Source organism: Chenopodium quinoa, unplaced genomic scaffold (genome assembly GCF_001683475.1).
Source record: "Chenopodium quinoa cultivar QQ74 unplaced genomic scaffold, ASM168347v1, whole genome shotgun sequence".
NCBI lineage: Eukaryota > Viridiplantae > Streptophyta > Magnoliopsida > Caryophyllales > Amaranthaceae > Chenopodium > Chenopodium quinoa.
Genome location: NW_018745675.1, coordinates 1,670,753 through 1,696,605, shown reverse-complemented (window position 1 = coordinate 1,696,605; position 25,853 = coordinate 1,670,753).

Below are 25,853 nucleotides of genomic sequence, written 5' to 3'. Positions count from 1 at the left end.
TGCGAAATGGGATTCGCTCGCTGTCTCTAGCCGAGAGCGCTATTCATCAGAGTCCACTGAGACTCTGCCAGAAGTAGACGGCTCCGATTCGCCGTTAGAGCTGTCGGAACTAACGTCTAAATGTGAGGCCTAATGAATAGAGCTAGAGACATCACTCCCTAACTCCTCCCCTAATTCTTGCAAAATTGAATCACTAGGGGTACTTGGAGTACCAGGCGGCAAATAAGAAATTTCACTAACAGGCGCCTTAAAGGAGCCGTCCGGATTTTGTTACCTGGATGTTTGTTTCGTTCTGGTCCTGGTGTCCTACACAGACATAGAGACAGTCGGATTTTGGGAATTTCCCAAAGAGGAGTCCAAGAAGGGGTAGTCGGCACTCCTAGCTCTAGACTCAACCGTCCCCTGTGACTGATTGATCATTAACCTAGGCCGTGCCGCGTGCGTTTAGGATCATTTTCAAAAGAAAAGAAGTAAGATTAAAATAAAAAGAGAGAAAAGCAGGCGGTTACCTTAGATTTAAAGGTACTAAGGACGCTTCAAGAGTCTTGGTCGGTTATAAAAACAGACAGACAAGTTGCAGGCAGCAGGTGCTTTTCTTAGAAAAAGACAAATTCTCTCGAAGACAAAGATTCTCTCTCGAATACATTCTTGTTAACGTGAGAAAGAGTGGGGGGTGAAAACTATTTATAGAGGGGTTATGATTTGGGAGTTAACGCTAATTTTACCCCGGAAGGTGAACAGTAAAAACTCTTCACCAATGTACAAGGGATGCCTGTCACAGGCGCTACGTGGCACACCACGTCACCCTTGTGAGGGGCAAATGATTTGGGTATTTTTACCCCGCTACTTGGACAAACCAGAGCGTGACACGTGTCACCCAAGGGAGAGCCCAAAGTGGACCTACCAGGGTTAGACACGTAGCAGGAAAATACCCCATATGGAATTGGCAGCCTTCAAGGCCCAATTAGACCGCCCAAAAATAGCGCAGGCCAATAGTCCTAGGTTTCCATAACCTAGGACAGTGGCACAAATCCCAATGACCCTATAAATAGGGAGATTTACCCCACCTTGGGAACTATATTCAATGATTGCACCATAATCAATTCTCTCACATTAGGGAAACACGCCTGGTCTCGGAATCCGAGAAGATCTCACTTTACTTTCCACACCTTTTTACATTCTCCGTACACGTTCTAACTTGATCGTCGGAGGCGGAACTCCACCCAATCAGAGTCTCTGTTGTTTTGTAGGTACAGGAGCCCGGAATCCAAACTTAGTGACTTAACTCTCCCGAGGGACACAAAAAACCCAAAAACAAGAGGCCTTGCCTAAGTTATGTATACAAGTCATAATTAACCTAAGTACGTAGTAGATTATCAAGCAAGCAACTGAACTCCCTCCACCTTATCTCACACGCCTCTCTTTTTCTCCTTCCCCTCGATCCGTATAGTACGGTCACCAGCCCCATGTGGACGTACGGTGGTGATGGTGGTGGTTCCTGGCTCGTTTGTCTCCTCTCCTCTCCTTAGAAGTTTGATTGAAGGGTTCAATCACAACTAACTAGAATTAGTAGAGGTTTAATCCTTGCCCGTGGACCAAGTAGCTAGAGGAATCATGTTTGGGGTTCTTGTTCTCCTTATTGTTGACGAGGGTTAAAATGGTCGCTACAATCTAACTCTCAATCAAACAATACTTATACGAAGACCCTATAACCAAGTACAATGGCAAATAAAGGTTCGGTCCACGAGGAACGAGAGTAATTGCAAATCAATCTTAAACCTAAGCTAGTTCGAAATCAATGGAAAATGGTGTTCTAAAATACTACTAATAAGATGGAATAAATCAATAAACTAAGACACTAGGGAGAACGGGAATCCGCCTAACCATTGGTAACTAAGCAACAAGGAATCACAGAGACAAACGGGATATGCAAAGACTATAAGTCTGATCAATATCATGTGATAGGAAGACAACGGGCAATATTAAGCTTGGATTTCTCATGCACTTAACATTACTCGATACATAATCAAACCACATTCAATAATGAAATACTCAATTCACAATCTCTTGTTCAAATCAAGAATATCATGCAATCAAATTCAAGATTCTAGGTTAGCTACTCCTATTATAATGAATTAACATGCAATCGCATATAATCAATTTAATCACAATCCGTTTATCAAAATCAATCCTCAATTACATAGATTACCTAGGCCGGGTTTCATCCCGAAACCCTAGCTAGGAGACTACTCACACATATTCATAATCAAAGCAATAATGAATTCCAAAAGTATAATAGATATAAACATGAATTCTGATTAAGGAATAATAAAGCTTGATTAATAAACAAGAATGAATAATAACAATTGTATTGATGCGAATCAATGGAAAAGTTCAGAACTTTGATATCCGTCGTCAATGAATAATACAAAAAATCTTCGCAAATCTTGCTTCAAATCAATCCAAGAAAACTAAAATCTCTAGAAATATCTCTAAGAAAACTAATGAATCTCTAAAAACTGTCTCTAAAATCCTCTTAAAGTTGGGCCTTATATACGTCTTCTAATGCGGAGAAGTCAAGCGCGCAGTTAACCCTGGATCAGCACGGCCGTGCTGAATTTGGCACGGCCGTGCTAGCTTGTCAGTAAGTAAACCGAATTTCTTCTTCAAATTGGCACGGCCGTGCTATATATGGCACGGCCGTGCTAAAAATGACACGGTCGTGCTGAATATGCTCTAGCACGGGGCTCATACTGAAGCAGACACGGGCACGGGCAACATATGGCACGGCCGTGCTAATGGCCTGCACGGCCGTGCTAATGGCCTGCACGGCCGTGCTGGTGCGTGGATACTGACACGGCCGTGCTATTGGCTTGCACGGCCGTGCTGCCTTGCCTGGGGTTGCTTGCTTATAGGCCAGCACGGGTGTGCCTATGGTAACACGGCCGTGCTGCCTGTGCTATGTAATCAATGCACGACACTTGAACTTCCTTAACTCCTCGGACTCCGGTCAAGGCTAGCTCGGTTACGCATCAAGGGCTCGGGATCCGATTAAACTCGGTTGATATTACCTGAAAACACATAAAAAACAAACAGAAAACCCGTGAAGCACGTAATATGGGGAACGTAAGCATAACAAGGTAATAATCGGCCAAAACGGCCCCAAATACATCCAAAATCATCCTAAAATATGCTCTAAAGCGTGCCCTAAAGTGCGCTTGTCAAAACCCCCCAAGCTACACTTTTGCTAGTCCTCGAGCAAAAACCAAGGGAAACACACACAAGATCAAATAAACTATGCCATTGCGAATAAATCAAATTAAGCACGGAATGAAATCAATGGATCCTACTTAGAACAACCATGCACGGAATGAAAACTCACTCAAACAAGCAACGAGACACACAATCCAAGATATCGTTGATCAAATGCGAACAAGACCTAAACCAAGCATAGAGAACAAAGAAATCATGCTTCCCTCTAAACCCAACCAAACCGGCCACGTCCTCCCCTTTTGCTTCAAATCACCACCCTAATTGGCCCCTCGTGATTCCTCGAAGGAACCGGAAAAAGTGATATTTTGAGGAAATAACAAAGGTATCCCGACATCTCGATTACGCATAATCTTTCCATAGGGTTGAAAGGTATCTCCCTCCACCGTTTGAGAACCGAACACCTCTAAAGTCTAAGGGTCTTAAAGGGTTGTAATGTATTGGCAATGGGTAAGGTAGGTGAAAACAATTTAAAAAATGGGGTTAATTCCTAAATGAAGCGGAAGAATCACAATTCTCAAAAACAATAGTTCAAAAGATGCAATTCACATTCCACAATAAACATTGATCACACTTTTACACATCCCAAACTCTCTATGTTATACACACTCAAATCACCTTTTTCAAACTTCAAAGCTTTTATTCATATGTCCTCGCCTTTTTCACAATTCAGACGACTTTTCTCCCTTTTTTTTTTTCTTTTTTTTTTTTTTCCTTTTTTTTCAAAAACAAATTTTCATATTACATCTTTACAATTAAGCTCACTTTCAAACCTGCTCAAACCAACTATCAAACTTTATTTCTTGATTAGTAAACAATAAGCTCAACAAACCTATCTAGGTAAACGCTTCACAACTAAGGGTTGGTAAAACATTGGCCATCGGGTTTGTAACACGGTTAACCAAGAATGGAATTAAAGCTCAACATGGTTAGCAAGTAAGATGATGTAAAAAGAAAATCAATTTGTAACAAAACAAAAGGAACAAAATAAGAAAAATGAAAAAGGTGTCCTCTTCCTCCCTTAAAAGTGTCAAGTCGGTCTCGGGAGCTACTAGTCAACACAAAGATCGAAAAATGCGTAATCAAGGATCCAAATATGCCACTCAACAAGAATGATGAAGGCTAGAACAAATAAACCTCACGGGATATAACAAATAAAGCAACTACCAATCAAGGGGGTCAAATCCACAACCGGGAAGCGACTCCATCTTACCACAGCCCAAAGGCATAGAGTTTCACATGACAAAAGTGTTCTATTTCTACCCTTTGCCTAGACTCGTCCACATTGATCAACAATAGACTCGAACTGTGTATTCATCACTGGCTTAAGTGGAAATAGACATTTCATACACATTCATTCACATTTCGAATCCAACATGAACAATATTCCAAAATTTTGCAATTAGACAAGTTTATTATGATCCAATAACATAGGAAAAGACTACGAGGCATATCATATAAGCTAAACCACACATCCTCATAGCAGAAGCTTTTCCTATCTAACACAAACATATGTACAACTAAGCCAACTGAATAAGTTGAAAGGCACATAACGAGGCATAAAAATCACATAAAATCCCAATCGACAAACAAGTGATCGAATGATATCAACATCAACGATCCCAGGTTCCTTAGAACCAATCAAACATCCTCGAACCATTCAACTTCTTCCTAAACTAAACTATCCTAAGCACACAAAAAAAGAAAAGATCTCACCAAATTTGCTTCCCGGGAGCTCCAATTAACAGCCATAGCATCGTTCTTCAAACTCATGCCGCGTCTCGAATGTTCCCAATCTGCAAAAAAGGAAAGACATACTAGCAAACAAGTTAAGGTTAGTCTAGGAAAGCAGTAAATCTTTTTTTTTTATTTTTTTTTGTTTTAGAATGAATACAAGTAAGACCCCCCCCCCAAGCTAGAATCAAACATTGTCCTCAATGTTTATACATCAAGGACTTACAATAGTAAGGAGAGGGAGGTAACTAAAGGGAAAGGTAAAGGGATCACGAGCTTGGCCCGCCCAGGCAATTAGGGAAACGAGAGGCCATATCATCAACACTCCTCTTTAGGTCTCTGAAGGCGGAGGTCATATCCTCGTTCGACTGGCGCAAATCCGCTACCTCGAGCTTCAAATCTTCCATTCCTTGGCGGAGCCAGGCGAAGTCTTGCGCCGGGATCTGCTGGGCTGCATCCGGGACACCCTCCTCTTCATCATCATCATCATCAGCATCGTCACCTCCTTGGCCCCCGTGGGCCTGCTCATCCCCCTGGTGAGGCTGGGGATTGCGGTCTACATACTTCGTGCCTCTGTCCTCGTGCCAGGCGAAGTCGGGGTCGAAGATCCAGTTGTCTTTGTTGTAATCCACCGTCCTCTCCGGATCGGGCAAGTAGGCGTATGGCTTGCCGGCTACGAGCCTCAAATAGCAATCCGGCTGGGATGTCCCTTCAAGCCAGTGCATGGATCTCAAGGTGCGCATATCAAGCCTCGTAGTGCCTGGGATAGCCTGCAATTCAGAAAAATCAATCCCATTATATTGCGCAAGAATGGTGATCATGCCACCGATAGTAATATCACCCCTACCCCGGGCTACACCGTCGAGGTGGTCTAGTAACCACGCTCCCATGTCTAGACGCCCGTCCCCACGGGTGAGGTGCCAAATAAACTGTAACTCCCTAATGGAGACTACACCCGAACTATCTCCTCTAGAAAATATAGTAGAGGAGAAGGTCTTGTGGGACAACCGAAAGGCGGGATTGACGATGGAAGTTGCCTTATCCCTACGGGGATCTCTATCCATTTTCCCCGTGATTTGCCGCCAAAACAACCCGGAGTTGTAGTGTTTTGAGTGGCCATCCTTAGGACCATATTTCAGGTCGGATGTCCACCCAAAGGCGGCATTAACTTGGACCACCGACATTTGAATGGTGCCCGAGTTCATTAGTTGAAAGGACAAGTACCGGGGTGAGTTATTATCATCCCGATGCACGTACAAAGAAGACAAAAATTCGAGGGTAAGCCTCTTGTAAGTGAGAGCATGCATGGTAAGGAAAGAATCAAAGTTGGTAAATGAAAATAGTTGAACCATGTCGCTTTCAATCCCTAGAGCCCTAGCGGCTAAAGGGTCGTAGAACTTGGTAGGCCGGATCGGTCGGTGGGATAATCCTACAAATTTGTCCAAAAAGGACGGGTTATTAAAAACAATACCCATGGGGTCCACCGTGGGTGGAACCATGGATGAGGATGCATCGTCCCGACCCGGTCTCCCAGTCGATGTCTTTGATCTAGGCATGTTTGATTCAAGAAATTAAGCACAATATACTAATTAACAAGCAAGAAACTATCCTAGCATGCAATGTACTACCCTAACACTACTAGTTCACCCAAACTTGCAACAATAAAGCACAATTTAACAACAAATATTCAATAAAACTAATGAAATTGGACAAAAATTGCGAAAATCAATGAGTTTAAGAACGAATTCACCGAGGACTCCACGAAGTGGAGTTGTGGCGAGCTCAAAGAGGGCCGAATTTTGCGTCCAATCACTTGAAAAATGCTCCAATGCAAGGAGGGTGCCGAGATCTCGAAAGAAGAATACGGGGAATTAGGGTTTGATTTGGGGAATTGAGGGAGGAGGTTGGGGGTTTGGGTTAGTTTAGAGAGAAAAAGGGTAGGAAAGAGTGTTAGAGAGTTGGGGAATAATGAGAGAGTTTGAGTGAAATCGTGTTTAAAAAACACGAAAAACTATCCGGAACCCGCGCTGCACGACCGTGCTATAACTGGCACGGCCGTGCTGAGGTTTGGCACGGCCGTGCCGAATTTGGCACGGCCGTGTTGGCTTGGCAGGATTTTTGCGAAATTGAATTTCAGATGGCACGGCCGTGCTAGAATTAGCACGGCCGTGCTATTACTTGATACGGCCGTGCCATTTTCAGCCGTGCTATTGCTAGAATGTCAGTGGGCTTTTGAGGTTTGGCACGGCAGTGCAGATTGTGGCACGGCCGTGCTGGATTCTGGCACGGCCGTGCTGTCTAACGGCACGGCCGTGCTGTCTGCTGCAGTCTGCATGTTTTCTTTTCCTTCAAGGCACGCATCACTCTCTTCATTCCGACTTCTAACCAATCTTCTACCTGCACAAAAACACACAAGAGCACACAAAACTCACACAAATTAGGAGCTAAACAAACTACAAAACAAAAACTACTCTAGTAAAAGCAAGAAAATCGGGTTGCCTCCCGGAAGCGCTAAGTTTAACGTCGATAGCTTGACGTGGTCACATTCAACTCTTGTGACCGCATTCGAACACATCTATCACACCAACATGGGCTCCCTCATAGTATGTCTTCAACCTTTTCCCATTAACCACGAAGGATTGCAACCCACTAGAATCATAAAGCTCAACCGCACCGGAAGGGAAAACATCTTCGACAGTGACTAGACCCCTCCATCTTGACATCAACTTACCGGGGAAGAGCTTCATCCTAGAGTTATATAAGAGGACTTTGTCACCAACATTGAACATTTTCCGCTCTATCTTCCGGTCATGGAACTCCTTAGATCGGGACTTGTATAGGTTCGCACTGTCATATGCGTCCATCCGAAGCTCCTCCAATTCATGAAGGTCCAACATCCGTTGCTCTACCGCGCTTGCTAGATCAAAATTTATCTTCTTGATAGCCCATTGAGCGCGGTGCTCTAGTTCGACCGGGAGGTGACATGCTTTCCCGTAGACCAAGCGGTATGGGGTGGTGCCTATTGGGGTCTTGAAAGCAGTCCGGTATGCCCAAAGTGCATCATCAAGCTTATCGGACCAATCTTTCCTGTTCTTCGCCACTGTCTTCTCAAGGATGGACTTTATCTGTCGATTGGAGACTTCCGCTTGCCCACTAGATTGAGGGTGATAGGTTGTCCCGAACCTTTGATGTACTCCATTCTTTCGAAGTATCCTTTGAAAGGCCCCATGCACAAAGTGTGACCCGTTGTCCCTTATAACCGCCCTAGGAACCCCGAACCTTGGAAATATAATCTTCTTGAAGAGTTTCACCACCACCTTGTGATCATTTGTAGGGGAGGCAATTGCTTCCACCCACTTAGACACGTAATCCACAGCCACAAGTATGTATTGGTTCCCACGGGAGGAAGGGAAGGGTCCCATAAAGTCAATGCCCCACACATCAAAGATCTCAAGTTCAAGTATGGGTTTTTGAGGCATTTCATTCTTCTTGGAAATGTTTCCACTCCGTTGGCAAGCATCGCAAGTCTTCACAAATGCCCACGCGTCCCTAAAGATATGGGGCCACCATAGCCCACATTGCAAAACCTTTTGGGTTGTCTTATTAGCCCCCATGTGACCTCCGCAAGGGTCGGAGTGGCACATTTTCAGCACACTATGAACTTCTTCCTACGGAACGCACCTTCTTAGGAGACCATCTACACCTCTCTTGAACAAAATTGGATCATCCCATATGTAATGCCTTGCATCTCTCCTAATCTTCTTCCGTTGGTTCTTGGAGTAATCGGGGGGAAACTCCTCACAAGCCAAATAGTTTACCAAATCCGCAAACCATGGTAGAATCTTCTCCTTGAGGAGGTATAAAACATCATCCTTCAACTCATCACAAATGGGCAGCCCATCATCTTCTTGTTGCTCCCTCTCCATGCGCGAAAGGTGATCCGCAACCACATTCTCGGCTCCCTTCTTGTCCCGGATCTCCACATGAAATTGTTGTAAAGAGAGGACCCATCGGAGGAGGCGTGGTTTGGATTCCTTCTTCGAAATTAGCTACTTGATGGCAGCATGGTCGGTATAAACAATCGTTTTGGAACCAACGAGGTAGTCCCAAAATTTCTAAAATGCATGAACAATGGCTAGGAAGTCTTTCTCTGTAGTGGTGTAGTTCCTTTGTGCTTCATTTAAGGTCTTGGACATGTAATAGATCACGTGAACCCTCTTCTCAACTCGTTTCCCAAGAACACCTCCAATAGCCGTATCACTAGCATCGCACATCAACTCAAAAGGTAGATCCCACCGTGGTCCTTGCACAATCGGTGCCGAAATCAAAGCTTTCTTAAGTGTGTTAAAAGCTTGTAGGCACTCTTTGTAAAACTTGAAGTGGATTTCCTTTTGCAATAAGGAAGTCAAAGGCTTGGCTATAAGAGAGAAATCTTTTATGAATCGCCGGTAGAACCCCGCATGCCTTAGGAATTGTCTTACCCCTTTTGCATTGACCGGTGGTGGTAGCTTTGCTATAACTTCAACCTTTGCTTTGTCCACCTCTATGCCTGAATTTGAGATCTTGTGACCGAGGACAATACCTTCTTCAACCATGAAGTGACACTTCTCCCAGTTCAGGACTAAATTCACTCTCTCACACCGTTGTAGGCACTTCCCCAAGTTCACTAGGCAATCATCAAAGGAGGCTCCCCCAACAGAAAAATCGTCCATGAAAACCTCCATCTCGGCCTCCAACATGTCCCCAAAAATTCTCATCATACACCGTTGAAAGGTGCCCGGTGCATTGCAAAGTCCAAAAGGCATTCTCCTATAGGCAAAAGTACCATATGAACAAGTAAAAGTCGTCTTCTCTTGGTCATCCGGGTTTATAGGTATTTGGAAAAACCCCGAATAACCGTCAAGAAAGCAATAATACTTGTGCCTAGTTAGTCTTTCGAGCATTTGATCAATAAAAGGGAGGGAAAAATGGTCCTTTTTGGTAGATGCGTTTAGACGTCTATAGTCTATGCACATCCGCCAACCGGTCACCGTTCTAGTTGAGATGAGCTCACCATTCTCATTCTCAACTACAGTCATTCCCCCCTTCTTAGGGACAACATGCACAGGGGAAACCCATCTAGAGCTTGAAATGGGGAAGATGATACCTGCATCAAGAAGTTTGGTGATCTCTTTCTTCACCACCTCCCCCATTTGAGGATTGAGTTTCCTCTACCTCTCAATAGAAGGCCTCGCACCATCCTCGAAAGTTATGTGGTGCATAAATATAGCGGGGCTAATACCCTTGAGGTTATCAATGGTATAGCCTATGTCACTTTGATGCTCTCTCAATACATCACACAACTTCCGAGTTTGATCCGCATCTAAAGAAGAATTCACAATGACAGGATAAGTTGAATCAGGGCCAAGAAATTCGTACCTTAGATGTGATGGTAGAGGTTTCAATTCTACCTTAGGGGCCTCGTTTACCTCTTTTGTGGTGGCCTTAGCAAGTGCATACATGGGTGTAATTTCCTTGAAACTGTTATCACCATCATCTTCCTCTAGCATTTGCTCCTCTATGTACCTTCTCTCATCGGTATCACTTGGCTCAAGATCATGGTTAGTAGAAAGCAATAGTGTATGCATACTAGAGACAATCGAATCAATAGTGTCAATCATCATGCAGTTTTCGGAAATAGACAAAGGATATTGCATGCTTTTGTTAAGATCAAATTTAAGGACCTCCTCTCCTACCTTTAAAGAAATCTTGGCACTCTTCACATCAATGAGAGCACCAGAGGTAGCTAGGAAAGGTCGCCCAAGAATAATAGGTATATGATTATCTTCATCCATTTCCAAAACTACAAAATCCACAGGTATCACAAATTTCCCAACTCGTAGGGGAACATCTTCTACCTTACCCTTAGGAAATTTGATCGAACGATCAGCTAACTGTAGGGTAATGTTGGTAGGAAGATGTTCTCCTACCCCTAATCTTTGATATACAGAATAGGACATAAGACTAACACTAGCCCCAAGATCACATAATGCATTATCAATTTTCATTTTATTAATAGCACAAGGGATTGAGAAATTACCTGGGTCTCCCAATTTGGGAGGCATCTTGTTCATGATGATTGCACTACAATTCGCGGTGAGGTTAACAGTTTCCACCCCATCACAATTCCTCCTGCCACTCAAAATATCTTTCAAAAACCTAGCATAGTTAGGCATTTGTTTTATAGCGTCGGTGAATGGTATGGAAAGGTGAATTTGCTTCAAAGTATCTAAAAACTTACCGAATTGAACATCCAACTTATGTCTCACAAACTTATGGGGGTAAGGAAGTTTTTGCAATAGATTGGGTTCTTTGACTTGTGTTACTTCCTTTTCATTTAAGACCTCTACAGTTTTATCATTCTCTCCGGTCCTCTTCTCCTCACTCTCTATAACAGAATCAGTGGTAGGTGTAGTCACAGATTGACTCCTAGGAGGTACTACTTCATCGCTCCCCCTCAATGTCTTTCCACTCCTAGTGGTGATAGCATTTACAGAGGTTTTAGGGTCAATACCTTGAGGTGGGAGTTTCGACACTCCAACCCCATCCTTTATAGCACTAGCCAACTGAGAAATCTGGGTTTCAAGCATTTTATTATGTGTCATCACTTCATTAAACTTTTTGTCACTGGTGGCCATGAAAGTGTTGAACATTTTGGTCCGTGCTTCCATCATCTCCTCCAAACTAGTCCTTTGCGATGGTCCTTGGGCATTGTAGTTGTCATTATAGGCTCGGGAGCCACGCGCATTAGACTGTTGGGGATTTTAATTTTTGAAGTTGTTCCTGTTACCATTGTTATTCCAATTTCCCCTGTTATTGACATTCATGTTCTGATTGTATTTCCCTTGAGTACCTGCATTTTGTTGGTAATTATTCTGATTACCAAAATTACCATGTTGATTATAAGACCCTTGGGGATTTTGGTCCCTTTGGTTCCTGTTTCCCCACTTGTTTTGCTGTTGGTAGTCAGAATTATTACCCTGTTGATTATAATTGTTCCCTCTTTGAGTAGGTGGTAAATATTTGTTATTGTCATTCCTAGGTCTATTATCATAAGACAAGGCATTGACTTGTTCATTATCACACTCATTACCATCATTATAGTTGGATTGAAATTGGGAATCTACGTTACAGGCAGAGGTATCATGGTCATAAGACCCACAATTTTCAACAGAATATACATCCAGCAGGCATATTATTAGAGTTAGAGTGCATACCTGCTCCGTTAGAATAGGATGGAAGATTTTGATGCGGTGGAGCGTTGAGCTTCTCTTTGATAATTGACATTTCCTTACCTAGATTTACAATTTGCGATGTCAAATTCCCGATTGCATTAAGATGGTCTACCGAATAGACCACTCCTCCACTCTTGCTCGTGGCCTCTCGCTCTCCATCTTGCCAATCCATGTGGTGTCGTACCACATCTTCTATGATATCAATGACTTCTTCTTCGGTTTTGTTCATAATAAGGCCACCTGCTCCCGCATCCAAACTGGTCTTCCCTTGAGGACTCAATCCTCCATAGAAAATCTGTAAAACTTGATATGTTGGGATTCCGTGGTGTGGGCACTCTCTTTGATACTCCTTGTACCTTTCCCATGCTTCGTAGATTGACTCCCCACTCCTTTGCCGAAATCCCTGGATCAAAGCTCTAGCATCGGTCGTCTTTTGGGAATAAAATCTTCCCAAGAATGCTGTCGTGACATCATCCCAAGTGTGTAGAGAGTTCGGCTTCACCTCGTTCTCTAACAATTCGAGAGCTCTCCCAATAAGTGAAAAGGGGAAAAGCTTCAATCTCACGAACTCTTGATTCACCCCATTAACCTTGATGGTATTGCAGTACTTCTCAAATTCGTTCAAATGAGCCAAAGGGCTCTCATGCTTGGCACCACTAAACTGCCTTCTCTCGATGAGGGTGATCATAGCCGGCCGGATCTTGAAATCATTGGCCTCAGTAGTGGGTGGGGCAATCCCACTTGAAGCTCTATACGCCTAGGAGTTCCCAACTCCTTAAGGGGTTGTGGTGCTGGCCGATTGGGTTGGCGCGGTATGTCTGTCATTGGAACCTGTTGTGTGTTGTGTTCCTTTCCTTGAGAGTTTGATGACGTCAATCGAGATTTACGATTTCTCTTCAAAGTTCTTTCGGTTTCTGGATCGAAGGGTATTAATTCTCTCTTTTTAGACCTGCGCATACACACTAAACAAACCAATTAAATAGCAGGGCTACAAGTGTAGCCAAAAGGGAAAAATCTTTTTCTGCTTTTTTATGATGAACTAGACTCAAGAAATTAAAAAGAAATTAACAAACACCGTCCCCGGCAACGGCGCCATTTTGACGAGGGTTAAAATAGTCGCTACAATCTAACTCTCAATCAAACAATACTTATACGAACACCCTATAACCAAGTACAATGGCAAATAAAGGTTCGGTCCACGAGGAACGAGAGTAATTGCAAATCAATCTTAAACCTAAGCTAGTTCGAAATCAATGGAAAATGGTGTTCTAAAATACTACTAATAAGATGGAATAAATCAATAAACTAAGACACTAGGGAGAACGGGAATCCGCCTAACCATTGGTAACTAAGCAACAAGGAATCACAAAGACAAACGGGATATGCAAAGACTATAAGTCTGATCAATATCATGTGATAGGAAGACAACGGGCAATACTAAGCTTGGATTTCTCATGCACTTAACATTACTCGATACATAATCAAACCACATTCAATAATGAAATACTCAATTCACAATCTCTTGTTCAAATCAAGAATATCATGCAATCAAATTCAAGATTCTAGGTTAGCTACTCCTATTATAATGAATTAACATGCAATCGCATATAATCAATTTAATCACAATCCGTTTATCAAAATCAATCCTCAATTACATAGATTACCTAGGCCGGGTTTCATTCCAAAACCCTAGCTAGGAGACTACTCACACATATTCATAATCAAAGCAATAATGAATTCCAAATGCATAATAGATATAAACATGAATTCTGATTAAGGAATAATAAAGCTTGATTAATAAACAAGAATGAATAATAACAATTGTCTTCTAATGCGGAGAAGTCAAGCGCGCAGTTAACCCTGGATCAGCACGGCCGTGCTGAATTTGGCACGGCCGTGCTAGCTTGTCAGTAAGTAAACCGGATTTCTTCTTCAAATTGGCACGGCCGTGCTATATATGGCACGGCCGTGCAACTTCCTAGCACGGCCGTGCTAAAAATGACACGGCCGTGCTGAATATGCCCTAGCACGGGGCTCATTCTGAAGCTGACACGGGCACGGGCAACATCTGGCACGGCCGTGCTAATGGCCTGCACGGTCGTGCTGGTGCGTGGATACTAACACGGCCGTGCTATTGGCTTGCACGGCCGTGCTGCCTTGCCTGGGGTTGCTTGCTTTTAGGCCAGCACGGGTGTGCCTATGGTAACACGGTCGTGCTGCCTGTGCTATGTAATCAATGCATGACACTTAAACTTCCTTAACTCCTCGGACTCCGGTCAAGGCTAGCTCGGTTACGCATCAAGGGCTCGGGATCCGATTAAACTCGGTTGATATTACTTGAAAACACATCAAAAACAAACCGAAAACCCGTGAAGCACGTAATATGGGGAACGTAAGCATAACAAGGTAATAATCGGCCAAAACGGCCCCAAATACATCCAAAATCATCCTAAAATATGCTCTAAAGCGCGCCCTAAAGTGCGCTTGTCAATTGTTGTTGCTCGATCACTCGTGGAATCACGCTTCAAAGGTATAATTATGTGTTCTCTGTGTGTTATGCATAGATCTTGTTTCAGAATATGAGACATGCAATTCCGCTTATAGTATCTAAAGTTCTACAGTGGTATAAGTTAGCCTAAAGCATGTACACCTATTGATCATAATTCTTTGTTATCGACAAATTTTAATTTAATTAAGAGGGAGAATAGTTTAATTTGGTTTAATTATTATTTTAAATGTGATTTAACATTTTGAATCATTAAATGTGATTTATTTTGCTCAAATTTAGCCTAACAATGAATCGATTTTTTCCCTTATTTGGTTCCAAATTTCCAACCCCCCCTAACCCTAGTTCGAAATTTACGAAACGCTAAACCCTAAACCTAAATTAGGATTTTGTGTTTTGTGTTTTGAATAATTTCGATAGTTCCTAGTTTCATGAATTTAATTTATTTGCTTTCCTGTATAAATTGTGAATTTTGCAAAATCAATGATTTAATTTAAGTGTTAAATTGAACTGGTTATTATTTTAATGAGGAACCCTGATTTTTAAATTGAATGTGCTTTAATTTTAATAACTTGGACCAATTTAATTTATTTTAGCAAGAGTATTTTTTAATTAAATTAAAACTTAAAAAAAATTGTTTGAAGTGACGGCAGCCACATCCGCCGGTGGTGGTCCAAGAGGGAGGAAAAAGGGGGGGCAGCAGGTCCGGCCAAAAAAGAAGGGAGCAGCAGCAGCACCGTGCAACGGTTGCGCAACACTGCTGCTCCTGGTGCGCGTTGCGTACACCAGCCAGTGTACGGCCACCATGGCTGGCTTCGACTGGCCACACCACAATGGCTGGCGCGGTTTAAAAAAAAAATTATTTTAAAATTCAAAATCAGATTTTATTTTGAAAAAGATAAGTTTTCAAAATTAAAGTTGTTAATTTTGATAAGTTTATTAGGATATTTTGAACAAAAGATTCCATATGGATAATGTTTTGGGGTTTTTTGATGTCCTGCGGGAGAGTTACAATTCCGAGACTGGAACCGGACGCCTGGACCTACAGAACAAATGGAGACTCCGAGTGATTGGAGTTCCGCCTCCAACGGTCCAGTTAGAACTTGTTTAAGGAGTAATTAATACGGAAAGGTAAAATGTGTTTCTCTGGATGAGAGTGATTAATCAGCGTAATCCCCTTTAATGAGGATTAATGAAGGTATTTATAACCTTGGGATGCGTGCTAATCCTAGGTTTTCAGTTAACCTAGGGCTGATTGGGCTTCCCTTGAAAGTTGGGCCTAGGTGGCCGATTTTTCCATTACGCATGGAGGATGCCACGTGTCATGACAAAATAGGTCCTTGGTGGACAAATAGGCGCGTGCCACGTAGCAGGCTTTGACAAGTCCAATTAGAGGACACTTGGCAGGACCTGATTGGCCCACATGGTGCATCTGATTGGTGCGAGCAAAATCCCTTAATCATTTTCCCCTCACAGGTGGCACGTGACTGGTCACATGTCACCTGTGACAGGTGTCGGCTCATAGCAGGCGACGACCTGCTACAGGTGTCGTTAGGTGAAAGGCCGGGAGTTTTTCCCGCTCATTTTTCGAATTTGAAGAGTGTCCCTTCAACTTCTTCAATTGCCTATATAAGGGCGTTTTAGTATCCCTGAACCTGCTCTGACATTTTGGACATTTCCAGCCTACCGCCTGTTCTGACAAGCCGGCTGATATTCAGATTACTTTCCAAATCTTCGTCAACTTCTCAATCGTTCAGGTAACCGTCCGATCTCTTATTCTTTTACATTTCTTTATTTTTTTTTCTTTTTTGAAATGGCACCTCGGAAGCACACGACACGACCTAGGTTAGTGATCAGCCGGTCACCTAGGACGGCTGAGTCTAGGACTAGGAGTGCCGCCTGCCCCTTTTCGAACCAATCTTTGCCCTTTATACAAAGTTTGACTGTCTCTGTGTCTATGTAGAACATAATGGCCAGAACAAAAAGAACAGCTAGGATCACCAATTCGGACGGCTCCTCCTTCCAGGTGCCGATTAGTGAAACATCTGATCAAACGCTAGATGTTGAAGGGAACCAAGGCGGCTCGACTGCCGACAGCTCTAAGGGAGGGATCAAGGTGGTCCCTTCCCATTTATAGTAGACATGTCCACATATTCTCCAGCTTCTGCTGAAGGAGAGGAGGCGGGACCTTCAGGGAGAGGGAAGGAGTTGGACTCTTCGGAAGACGAGTCCGACTCCAGCTCTTCTGGTCACCTTTCTCTCGACTTAGAGGAGGGGCACAACCGCCTACCAAAGGCGAGACTTTCCCATTAAGTAGAGAAGGGGGACAATTGGGCGGAGCCATCCGCCACTCAAAGAGAGCAAAACACCCCTTACTACTGCACCGTTCCAAAAGGCCGAATCAAGGCCATGCAAGAGAAAGTTGGCAACTTCGTAGCAGACCACGTAATGGGCCCTGCCTTTCTGGTTTTTGTGCCAGATCCGGAAGACACAGTCGTCTGGCCGGCTGGGACCAGTTATGATAGCGCCTGCTTTGGCTGTTATGAGGCGGCCATTAGGGCTGGGCTGCGTTTTCCCCTACACCCGGTTATTCAACGAATCCTTGACGGGTATGGGTTGGGGTTATGGCAGTTAGCCCCAAATTCCTGGTTCAATGTTCTCGGCTATGTAGCCGGGTGTGAAATGTATGGGGTGGAGCCAAATTTCGAGGCATTCACCCATATGAACTATCTCAGCCGGACCCCTAAGGCAGGCGGTACCGGCTGGTACCAATTGACGAGCCATAGAGGCTACCTCATGACAAGAGGTAAAGAGAACAAATGGAAGGATTGGAGAAGCACCTTCCTCGTTATTGAGAGTTTAGACAAAGAGCTGAAGAAACGCTTTAATAGGTGGAACAAAGACCCACTTCTTCTTGCAGGCGGTCGCAGCATGTCGCATGTCCCTCTCAAAGCTAAAAAAGAGATCCTGGACCGAGGACTCTTTAAAGTAGAGACCAGGGTCGACTCTACTACAGGGGTACGAGAGCAAGTGCCCCTGCACTGCGTCCCGAGTTACAAATGGCTCTATGACGAGTACTTCCTGGCCACTTGTGGCCTTAGCAGTCGGTGCTCTAGAGGTAGACGACCTGTCGAATACGTACCCTTGTAGAAATCATTTTCTGAATTTTTCTAACTTTCGCCTTCCTCTATGCAACAGAAGCCATGAGCAAAATAACCGCCTCCAAAACGGCGGCTGCTATGCTGCGAGCATCCGTTATGCAGCAACACACATCAGCTGACTCTCCCACCAAGGAGACGCCCTTAGTGAGTTCCCAGCTTTCACCCTCCCTTTTTTCTGTTAAAAGGTTGGGTTTATACACATATTAACCATTTGTTTTTTTTTTTTTTTTTTTTTTTTTTTTTTTTTTTTTTTTTGCAGGCGGGCACACCAAGAACTTCCTCCTCCCAACAGCCGGACTCCAAAGCCTGGAAGACGACTGTGGCGAGTTCGCCTGGTTCTGCCAGGAAACAAGCGGCTGCTGACAAACAGCCGGCCACTCCTTCTCAAACTCCCAACTGCTATTCTAGGCTTTGACCTACTTTTCTTTCGCCTTGTCTAAAATTCTTGTTCACTCTTGATGCAGCTGGCCCTCAAGAACCGGACCTGGTCGAAGTGGCCAAGTCCTTGATCAAAGTCGTCCCTCCAGCACAGTGATACGCGGTTCGGGGTGTCGGCACCCTGGACCTAGATGGAATTGCAGGGCTCCTTGCTGAGGTATACTTAGCGTATTTTTGTTGTTTAATTCCAAGACGCCTGTTTTTCGTTTGAAATCTGACGCCTGTTTTCTTTTATTTAGTCCCTGCTCCGAGTAAACGGCCTTCACAAACCCATTAGTGCGAAGAACAAAGAGGTAAAGGCTGCTAAAGCCATGGCCGCCTCTGATTGTGATAAGGCAATGTTTCAAATTCCCCAAAATGAAATATTGACAACTGATATTCTTTATTATCAGGCGCAGGCCACTTCTGCTATTAGGACTGAGTTGGAGGCGGCCAAGAAGAGAAACAATGAGTTGGAGGCGACCATCCAGAACCTTAAAGTCGAGCTCTCGGCCAAGGCTGAGCAAGAGAAGAAGGATTTGGTTCGAGACATGATGGAGGACTCGGCCCAAATCCAGCGCATGACCTGGACTTGCCTCTTTCCAAATGCCGACTTTGCTTCTTGGGAAAACTAATTTCGCCGATGCTCTAAAACGTATAACCAAGAAATCCTGCTAGCGGCTGCTGAGAATGATGCGCTGGAGGAGGAGGAGGAGCCGGTAGTGGCCCTGGTACCAAAAAAGGGTGCAGCTGATGCCGAGACAAGCAAGAAAGCTTCTCAGAAGCAGGCGTCTCTTGCTGATCAGGTGGCTGTTGCTGTTGAAGATCTGCCCCCATCTTGAAGCTTATGTTTCTTATTCTCTTCTCCTCGGCCTGCGTGCCGGGGTCTTGAATATTTGTGCCGGTCTTTATGGTCGGCTGTTAATAGAACTTTGGCAACAATATTTTTAGGTCGCCTTAGCTGCAAAATTTCGTATTGTGCTCCTCTTTCAAATTTCGAATTGCCAAGTGTCGAAACTCTGATATCCGCTTGCATGTTATACCGACTGTTTTGTGTGGCCGATAATTGCGGACAGGTACAATGTAGGAGCTGCCTATGCCCCTGGACCGGTTTCCAGGCTAGGAGATCAGTCGGCCATTCATCCAACCGGTTTCTAACGTATTTTCATGACTGGTTCACCTTTAGACAGGCGGTCCCGTCATATCTTTTGAAATCGGCTAAGTATGAGGGAGATTATTCGTTGTTCATGGTTAGTTTGAGTAGGAGAGGCACTAAGCAGCATAGGCTGGTTAATTCCCCTAACTTACCAAACCTTGTTGGATTTTTACTCAAGGTGTGATAACTTAGTAAGGACAGGCGGTATGTGAAAACCTTTTTCAACTTCAAACAAAGTTTTAAGGAGTGACCCAAGTAAACATGGACATTACTTAGTCATCGTCACTATTGTTTGAGTAGTAGAGGTACCTGGCGGCGAAAGCCGATTGGACCCCTTTATTCGCCAATGTTTGTTGGCTAATAACTCAAAAGGTACCGGCTGTACTTATCCCAAGTAGTACAGTCGGTTATCTGATGCGGATGCTAACTGTAAACACCTGTTGGACCAGTGAGAGTTATCCTTGTCTCAGAAACGGCTACGTGGTTGTCTTAGTAGATAGTCGTATAAGTGTCGTGTAATTAATTTATAGAACAATGTTCCACCCAAAAGGGAGCTGCTCCCTGCGACGAATTTCATCCGGATGGATGCCGCCGGACGCCTGCTATGATGTTGGGACAGGTCGGATTAGTTTTAAAATTGGATCAATTGGCTGGGCGCCTGGTTTGATCATTTCGGCCATAGGCCTTGGATAGTTCTTGGTGAACTATGTATGGGAGAGTAGCCGGTTGTATAGAACAAGCGGCATGCCCCTTTTAAACGCGTAAATAAAGAGCATGGAGAGTAGCCGATTGTTTTACCAGTAGGCATGCCCCTCTTAGTAAAAAATAAATGAAGTGAAATAGTGAACTTTTATTTGGTAGCTCTCGACTATTTACATTATTCAAAAATAATATTTTTTGAGATTATCAACATTCCAGGTTCGAGGCAAGGGTTGGCTGTCTGGTGTTTCCAGGCGGTAGGTGCCATCCCGGACCTCTTCATAGATTCGGTAGGGTCCTTCCCAGTTGGGAGTTAATTTGCCGGACTCATTAGCCCTACCGACTGCTTCCATCTTTCTAAGTAACAAGTCCCCCACTTTGAGTGGATGCTTGTGCACTTTTTTGTTATATGATCTGGTCATGCTCAGGCGGTAAATTACATGGCGCAAAGCTGCATTGCCCCTCATTTCTGGGAGTGAGTCCAGAGACAGACGCATGGACTCCCAGTTCGCCTCTTCGTCGTATAACATTACTCGAAGAGTCGGCTCGTAGTGTTCAATTAGGAGAACATCTTCCGCACCATAAGTTAGGAGAAATGGAGTCTCTCCCGTTGACCCTTTTTCAGTGGTCTTAATGGCCCAGAGAACATGTGGTAGTTCATTTGCCCATAGGCCGCCTCCTCGTTCAATCTTCTTCTTGAGACCGTCTGAGCTGATCTTATTGAAAGCTTCAACTTGGCCGTTTGCTTGTGGACGGCCGACTGATGCAAAGTAATGTGAAATACCTTGGTCTCCCAGCCAGTTTTTGAGAACAGACGTCTCAAATTGGGGACCATCATCAAAAACCATAAACATGGGAACCCCAAACCGAGTGATGATATTTTTCCAGATGAATGAAATCACATCCTTCGTCTTGATTCCCTTGACAGCCTCTTCCTCTACCCATTTAGTAAAGTAATCGACTACCACAAGTATGTATCTCCTGCCGCCTGTAGTAGGCGTATAGGGACCCAGAATATACATGCCCCACTTAGCAAACGGTAGTGGGCTGTGGATAGCTGTGAGATTAGTAGCCGGACGGTGGATTAGCTTGCCAAACTTTTGACACTTGTCACATTTTTTCACCATCTCCATTGCATCTGCTTCTAAAGTAGGCCAAAAGTAACCCTGCCGCCTTGCTCGTTGGGCAAGCGACCTGCCGCCTACATGGGAAGCGCGGTAACCAGAGTGAAGATCTTCTAGGATCTCTCGTCCTTTTTCTGGAGTAACACACTTCAAGAAGGGTTGGAAGTACCCTCTCTTGTGAAGTTCTCCCTTTATCATTTCAAAATTGGACGCTCGTTTTTTCAGTGTGGCCGCCTAGTAATGGTCATCCGGCAAGGTTTCGTCTGTCAGATATGCCCTGATTGGATCCATCCAGGTTGAACTTCTATCTAAAATTCCAATAGGTTCTTCCTCAATGCTTCTTTTCTCCATAACCTCCCAGAAAACGGTTTGTGGAGTATCACAAGAGGCCGAGGAGGATATCTTTGAAAGAGCATCCGCCTGGTGGTTTTCAGATCTTGGTACTTGAGTCAGGTGAAAATTTTCAAGGGATCCAACTGCTTGTCGTACCGCTTGTAAATACTTGATCATTGTCGGATGGGTTGCTTCGTATTCGCCATTGTACTGACTCACTATCAATTGTGAATCAGAACAGGCGTCTATCTTTCTTACCCCAGCCGCCTTGCACATGCGGATTTCGGCTAGCAAAGCTTCATATTCTGCCTCGTTGTTTGAGTCTTGAAAATTGAAACGTAGAGCATACTCATATATGTCGCCTTTTGGCGACTGATATATGACGCCTGCTCCGCAACCATTTGAGGTAGAGCTCCCGTCCACATATACCTTCCAGACTTGGTCTGGAACTTGAAAATCAGAGGGGCCGAATCATTTCTACAATAAAGTCAGCAAAGGCTTGCCCCTTTACTGCTTTTCGGGGCTCGAATGTGATTTCGAGACTTTGAATTTCTATTGCCCATTTGATTATCCGGCCGGACGACTCCATGGTTGTCAGTGGCCGTTTAATCTGTTGATCTGTATACACAACAACTGCATGTGCCAAGAAATAGGGCTTCAATTTTTTTACGGCCATGAAGAGAGCAATACCGAACTTTTACACTAAAGGATATCTCAACTCGGCATTTTTCAGTACGTGGCTTACAAAGTAGACCGGGAGCTGGCATCCGTCTCTTTTATCAAGGAGAACATCGCTTAGAGCATGGTCTGAAACGGCCAGGTACATGTAAAACACCTCTTTGGGCAAAGGACTGACCAGCCTCGGCAAGGAATGTAAGTGAACTTTCAATTTTTGGAAGGTCACCTCAGCATCCGGCCCCCATTCAAACCTTGCCTTCTTCTTTATAGCCTGGAAAAAGTAAAGGCACTTGTCGCCTGATCGGCTGAGAAATCTTCCCAAAGCCGCCAGACAACTTGTTAGCTTCTGAACTTCTCGGACGGTGCGAGGCGACTGCATGTCGATGACCGCCTACACTTTCTCAGGGTTCGCCTCTATTCCTCTGTGATTGATGAGAAATTCGAGAAATTTCCCAAACTCAACCCCAAATACACATTTCTTGGGATTGAGCATGACATGGTGCCGCCTGAGTATGGTGAAAGTTTCTCGAAGACCCGACAGATGGTCTGTCTGAAGCTTGGACTTAACAATCATATCATCAATGTATGCCTCGACGTTCCTCCAAATCTGGTCGAAGAAGACAGTATTTATCATTCTTTGGAAGGTGGCCGGGTATTCTTTAAACCACACGGCATAACCGTGTAGCAATATAGCCCCTGATAAGTGACGAAGGCCGTCTTCTCCTAATCTTTCTTCCACAAAGGAATTTGATGAAAGCCAGAGTAGGCATCCGTGAAGCTCATTAAAGCATGGCCGGCTGTTGAGTTTACCAGACTGTCAATTTTGGGCAGAGGGTAACTGTCCTTGGGGCACGCCTTGTTTAGGTCCGTGTAGTCCACACACATTCGCCAGGTACCATTCGGCTTTTTAACAAGTACAACATTTGCAACCCAATCTGGGAAGTAACATTGCCGAATGAACCTTGCGTCAAGTAGCTTTTTCACTTCGGCGGCTGTCGCCTGACTCCTTTCATCGCCATGGTTCCTCTTCTTCTGCCTTACCGGCTTCTTTTTCGGATCCATGGCCAGTTTATGTACCGCCAGGTCAGGACTAATGCTTGGCATTTCATGAACTTCGAATGCAAAGATGTCTTTGTATTCTTTCAAAAGTTGGTGAAAATCTTCACCCAAAACTCTAAGAGCAGTCGTCCCAACCTTCACTGTTCGGTCAGGGCGCGAGTCGTCCAGGACCAGGTCCGTATGCTCACCACCCGGCTGAGGGTGGAATTCGTCTGATCGCTCCTCTGCCAGTGATTGCAATTTTTTTTCTTTTCTTGCGTCCCCCAACTGGGCAGCCTTTCTTTTCTTGCCGCCTGCTTCTTGAGCAGGCGCATCCTCCTTGACAACGTTAAGATCTGCTTTTTCACCACTTGACCCAGCGGCCACCACAGTGGGTTTGATATCCGAGAGGTAGCACTCCTGGGCCATCTTCTGATCTCCCCTTAGGGAGCTGACTGTTCCATCATCCTTCTCAAATTTGAGCAACATAAGAGATGGGATAATGACAGCTTTTGAATTATTTAGGGTAGGTCGTCCCAGGATCATGTTGTAGGCCGGGAGTTCCTCAACAACCAGGAACCGGACCACCATGTGACGACCCTCCCCTTTCTCACCCAGGCGGATGGGTAAATCCACTCGCCCTACAGGGTGAACGACTCCTCCTCCAAACCCTACTAGAGGGTGGGATACCGGATGTATGCAATCAGTCTTGTATTTGAGCTTTGACAAACACTTGCTACTGATAAGGTCGGCCACTTTGCATTCAATAATAATGGGGTCATCATGCGGCCCCTTTACCCCTCCTAGATCTTCTTTTGTGATGACAATTTCTGGGAATGAATTGACATCTAGTCGCCTGATATTGTCTTTATTGCCCCTGATAGTGGGGCCCTCCTAAGAAGCCGCCTGCAATTATGTAGACGACTGCATCATCTGTATCAGAACTATCGGCCTGTTGATTCTTTTTGGCCGACTGCTTATTCTTTGACGAAGTATTCCCCTTAGACTTCTTGACATAGGAGTCAAGATCGCCTTATTCAGCCAGGCGGTCTAGGTAGCGCATGAGACTGATACATTCGTTGGTTTCATGACCAACGTCTTCATGATAATGGAAGAATTTATCTTGGTTCCGATTTCTCGCAAAACACTTTATGGGGGCCGGCTTCTCGATTGAGATCCGGCCCTTGATTTCTTTGAGGATAGCTTGGCTATCCTTGCTGAACGCATACTTCGGAGAGTATGGTTTGAACTCTTTCTTCTTTTTCTGGGTCGGCTGTTTAGAGGAATCGGCCGCCCATACCTCTTTTATCTTTTTATCATCTTTATTGGTCGACTGCTTTGGTCGGCCTTCTTTTTTGTCGGACCTCCTTCCGTCCGACTTCTTTCCAGTACTACAGAGATCAGTCGCCTGTATACAGGCTTCTGCTTCAATCAAATCTTCTTGAAGAGTCGCAACCCTCTTTCGAACCAGGTCAAATTTGAAGGTCGACCCGTCCTTGAGACCTCTGAAAAAGTCAGTATAGGCCACCTCATCCGGTAGCCCTTGAATCTGTATCCTCATCAGGTTGAACCGCCTAATGTATGAACAGAGCCCCTCCTTCTCGCCCTGCTGAATCGTCCCTAAATCAAGAGTCGTCTTCTTTGCAGGTATGTTCATGGCAAAGTTGGAGGTGAAAAAATAAGCAAGCGTCCTGAAGTTGTTCACACAACCAGTCGGCAGGTTGTTGAACCATTGTTGTGCGATTCCTTTGAGAGTCGCTAGGAAACACTTGCACCAAGTGGGATCATCCAACCCTTGTAGATACATTAAGTTGGTAAACGCCATCAAATGGTCTTCAGGGTTAGTAGTGCCGTCATAGGCGCCTACTAGCACGTTTTTAACTTTGTTCGGCTGAGCGGCTTCAGTAATTTCCTTGGAGAAAGCAGACGGTTGTTCCCCAAGTCTTAGCAACCGTAGTTGCCAGTCCAAAGGCTGGACATTTTTTGCCGCATGTCCTCCAAACAGAGGTGACTGCAAAAAATATTGTTGTTGCGGTACAAATGGTAAGTTTGGTACCGACTGGTCGTTATGAAATCCAGACCGACGGGAGGTACCGTCTGTCTGACTCTCATGATTTGATAAAGTATACCTCATAGAGGTATTGCGCAGACTATCTTGAAAATCTTAAGTGGAGGCCGACTCTAACAGTCGGTCGTTCTTCTTCTGCTCAAGCAGTAGCCGAGCGTTTAAGTATGCTTTCTTTGACCCGTCCGCCTGTATATGACGAACCGGCTTCCTCTTCCCTGATGTGGGAAAATGGTACTTTGTGAAATCAAGCACAGGCGGCTCCCACTTCCTAGAGTTAGGATCAGGGGTCGCCTCTCGTCCTTGAACATGCTTCCTTCTTCCTAAATGGGAAGGTTTTTTAGCCGACTGCTCCTTGGACAGAGCAAGCGTCTTCTTGTTTATTAGTTCTTGGATCT